This window comes from Mizuhopecten yessoensis, unplaced genomic scaffold, assembly GCF_002113885.1.
Source record: "Mizuhopecten yessoensis strain PY_sf001 unplaced genomic scaffold, ASM211388v2 scaffold7055, whole genome shotgun sequence".
Taxonomy (NCBI): domain Eukaryota; kingdom Metazoa; phylum Mollusca; class Bivalvia; order Pectinida; family Pectinidae; genus Mizuhopecten; species Mizuhopecten yessoensis.
In genome coordinates this window covers 353,226-359,225 of record NW_018406858.1, presented here as the reverse complement: position 1 = coordinate 359,225, position 6,000 = coordinate 353,226, and positions in this window count along the sequence as shown.

Here is a 6,000-nt window from a genome sequence, read left to right as displayed (position 1 = left end):
GTCCCCCCTGATGCACAGAAGGGGAACATCTACCTATCAACAGAGCATTGTGTGCTTTAAATCAGTTTTTTTTTCTTATGCTCGGTGACGTAGATATAACTGTTATCCTTGTTTTACTGAAGTTCCAATCCATTAAAAAAATAGTATGCATTAATGTTCCACATGTTTGTGTGTGTTGGAGATAAAATTACTTTAAAAAATGTTAGCTAAATACAAAACTTAAAAAAAACCTAACTAATAGTGTATGTATCACCTGCCTCTGATTTGACATTAAGGATGTATTCCTTTGAGAAAACAAAAAATTACTGTATTGAACTTGGTTTTCAGTTTTAATTTTGAAATATGACTATGTATTTTCATAAAATGTTTGTTCGCATATTTTTAAATTATCAAAGTTTGGCTTACAATAATGGAAAGTGTAAATACATTTTTATTTATTATCCAGAGCAGATATTGAGATTCACTACCTATGATGAATGTACAATCCAAGTGTTGACCATAGCTTAAACACATAAAAACAGTTTTACACAGATTAGGATATGTCAAAAAAGTAACTGATCCAGGAAACCAAAGTAATATTTAACATTTAAAACAAGCAACCACATAGAATACCTAGGAATTGATTACAATCCATGTTTGTCCTGCACTTAGACGTCTTGAGAAACATGTCAGCTAAATACGAAAACTTAACATTGATGAAAGAACTGACAAAGTCGCTGGACTGTACGCAGTTACTATAGCCAACATAGGAGGCTTGTACCTGTGGACTGTACAAACTGGACTCGTGAGCAGCTGATGCATGATTTAAGATAAGTGCAATATATATGGACTGTGTATCTATGGTGTAAGTTTCTTAACCCCCTCACCCCTAGGTAACTTTAGTAGTCTCTACCATGCATTGATCTGGATGAGTCCATTATGGTCTACAGTGATGAAAGGATTAAGTCTAGGACTTTCCATTTGTTTTCAACACCTAAAATACAGCTGAACAAAAATGTAGGCATCATTCAGTATCTGATGCCTGGACTCAACGAGTAAAAATAATGCCAACTGAAAAGCATAATACATATTAATTACACTGACACTTTGATCTTAAAATGAAGGTAAAGTAACACCCTTTATATAGTGGTTACTTTTTGTATGCATCATCAAAGAGACATTCAAAAGTTATGGGGAGGCATAACAATACAAACACTATACATACAATATACATACACCAACATACAATATACATACACCAACATACACTATACATACACCAACATACAATAAACATACAATATACAAACACTATACAAACACCAACATACAATATACATACACCAACATACAATATACATACACCAACATACAATAAACATACAATATACAAACACTATACAAACACTATACATACACCAACATACAATAAACATACACTATACAAACACTATACATACACTATACAAACACCAACATACAATAAACATACAATATACAAACACCAACATACAATATACATACACCAACATACAATATACATACACCCACATACACTATACATACACCAACATACAATAAACATACACTATACAAACACTATACATACACTATCCAAACACCAACATACAATAAACATACAATATACAAACACTATACACACACCAACATACAATATACATACACCAACATACACTATACATACACCAACATACACTAGACACACACTAACATACACTATACGTATACCTACATACACTATATACAAACACTATGCATACACTATACATACACCAACATACACTATACATACAATATACATACACCAACATACAATATACATACACCAGCATACACTATACATACACCTACATACAATAAACATACAATATACAAACACTATACATACACCAACATACAATATACATACACCTACATACACTATACATACAGCTACATACAGTAAACATACAATATACAAACACTGTACAAACACCAACATACACTATACATACACCAACATACACTAGACACACACTAACATACACTATACGTATACCTACATACACTATATACAAACACTATGCATACACTATACATACACCAACATACACTATACATACACTTACATACATTATACATACACCAACATACAATATACATACACCAACATACAATATACATACACCTACATACACTATACATACAGCTACATACAGTAAACATACAATATACAAACACTGTACAAACACCAACATACACTATACATACACCAACATACACTAGACACACACTAACATACACTATACGTATACCTACATACACTATATACAAACACTATGCATACACTATACATACACCAACATACACTATACATATACTATACAAACACTATACAAACACCACCAAACAATATACATACACCAACATACACTATACATACACCTACATACAATAAACATACAATATACAAACACTGTACAAACACCAACATACACTATACATACACCAACATACAATATACATACACCTACATACACTATACATACACCTACATACAATAAACATACAATATACAAACACTATACAAACACTATACATACACCAACATACAATATACATACACCTACATACACTATACATACACCTACATACAATAAACATACAATATACAAACACTGTACAAACACCAACATACACTATACATACACCAACATACACTAGACACACACTAACATACACTATACGTATACCTACATACACTATATACAAACACTATGCATACACTATACATACACCAACATACACTATACATATACTATACAAACACTATACAAACACCACCAAACAATATACATACACCAACATACACTATACATATACTATACAAACACTATACAAACCCCAACATACAATATACATACACCAACATACAATATACATACACCAACATACATTAAACATACAATATACAAACACTATACAAACACCAACATACAATATACATACACCAACATACACTATACATACACTATACATACACCAACATACACTATACATACACCAACATATGCTACAAATACACCTACATACACCTACATACACTATACATACACTATACATAGACCTACATACACTATAAATACACTTACATACACTATACATACACCCCCAAACACCTTCATACATGTACACTATACATACACTAGGCATACATCTACATATACTATACATTAACCTACATACATTATACATACACCTACAAACATTATACATACACCAACATACACTATATATACACCTACAAACACTATACATACACTATACATACACTTACAAACACTATACATATACTATACATACACCATACATACACCGAAAAACACTATACACAAACTAAACATACACCATACATACACTATACATACACCTACAAACACTTTACATACACTAAACATACACTATACATACACTATACATACACCTACAAATACTATACATACACTATACATACACCTACATACATTAGGCATACACCTACATACACTTCATATTCACTATACATACACCTACATACACTATAGACATATGCCTACATATACTATACATACACTATACATACACCTACAAACACTATACATACACTTACATACATTATACATACACCAACATACACTAAACATACACCTACAAATACTATACATACACTATACATACACCTACAAACACTATACATACACTTACATACATTATACATACACTTTACATACACCTGCATACACTTGACATACACCTACATATTCTATACATACACCAACATACACTAGACATACACCTAAATACTCTATAAATACACCAACATACATTACACAAATACCCACAATCTATAAATACACCAACATACACTAGACATATTCCAACATATACACTTGGCATACACCAACATACACTAGACATACACCTGCATACACTATACTAGATATACACCAACATACTCCTACATACACTAGACATACAATGTATGCCTACATATACTATACATACACTAACATATACTAGACATACACCTATACAGACAGGGGACACTCTGCTTACCTACCTGTCTGGTGTTAAAATACATACACCTTCTTGGACACTTGACTCTAATTTACCTTCCTGTCAGGTGTGACAATGTTACAACCTTGTGGGCATTCTAGAGCTCACCTGTCAGAGATCACACACACCTAGACCCTCTATTTCACACTATCCAGTACAGAGGAGTGTAAGTACACCAGAGTGTTTTATATATTGGTTAAGATAAAAATGTATTTACTCTGACAAAGGAAACAAAAAGTTCCTAGTACATAATGATACAGAAGTGAAATGTAACGACTCCAAACATGCTACAAGGCTCACAAATCCACTTATTCTGCTTGCATGCAATTATAATGTTATGGGGTTAGAGTGGGTCAAAAGGAAGCAAAGGAGTATTAGTATATCACACAATAAAGTCAGAGACATTGATTGGATGCGGTTCGAAAAAGGATTCTGCCTTCCTGGGAGAGTAATATCAATTTTGCATAATTATGCCACTAGGGGTGTGACATTGCTCTCAGTGCATTGTATATACCAGTGAATATAACTGTACGAGTGTAAGTTTATATTTTATATTGGCAATACAGTTTTCCATGGTAAGTTATTTGATGTACTTAATCCATTATTGCCTTCTGCTCATGGCACTATGGTTTCATAATAATGCATCATGAACACCTTCCCTAAGAAACATCACATGGGGTCATAACACCCTCATCAACAGACTTAATAGGTTTCTGGTTTATGACCTTGTGGAACTCCAATAATAGGTCAAGGGCAGGGGAACTGACAGAAATGTCCATCATCAGCTACAATATAGCTTCACACTCCTTCTAGCATGAATGTCTGGATCCACATACAAGAATAAGTCCAATGTAAAAGACATTAGTATTAAAGTTCTCAACAATGAAATGAGGCTTACAGATGGTCAAGATGAAGGTCAAGCCTGCTAATGGTCAAGATGTAGGTCAAGCCTGCTAATTGCATGTCACTTCAGTATATAACTTTTCAAAGTCGTCAAAATAAGTAGTATGGAATTTGTACTTTTTCAATTTGCATTCAAATATGACTTTTCTGAAGACTTTCATGATAGTTAAAGCTTTATAAAGGTGATTTTTAAACATTTTCTATGATTGGATGAGCAATGCAAAAGCAGATGTATACTGTAATCTGTGAAGAGCATTTGCAGGTCAACCTGTACAATTGTAGTAGACTTGGCAGGTATATGCAAAAAAACATTTTGACTAAAACAAGAGATCCTAGAGGGAATCTTGGCGCCCACCTTTGTACCATCTTCATTAGTTCTTTGTCAGTTCGATCTTTTCTCTTCTTTCCTCTAATCTGTTTGATCGAGTCATGTTAACAGTAAATGCACCTTGAGGTAACTTTTGATCTAAACTTAATACTGATGTGTATGAAAGCCAACCTTCAAAGTGAGTTTTTCATTTTACATATTTATTAGTACAGTACTTAATGTGAAAGAAATAGAATCGATCATTGCAATTTGAGAAAGATCTGTTTAGTTCTTCTTTTAATCATTTTGTTCTTATGATCAGTCTCAAAATATAACATACACTACGAGAGATCAAGGGGAAACCTACATATAAAATTTGAGAAAGATCCCTCTGGAACTTCCCGAGAAATAGCGATAACAAACTTTCACTATCAAAATCCAAGATGGCTGCCTGTCGGCCGTGTTGTTTATCCGATCATTCTAAAAAGTTGCCCTGCACAACTAAGGACCAAGGGGAACCTACATAAAAATGTGAGAAAGATCCCTCTGGTACTTCCCGAGAAATAGCGATAACAAACTATCACTATCAAAATCAAAGATGGCTGCCTGTCGGCCATGTTTTTATCTGATCAGTCTCAAAAGTTGCCCTGCACAGCTAAGGACCAAGGGGAACTTACATATAAAATTTGAGAAAGATCTCTCTGGTACTTCTTGAG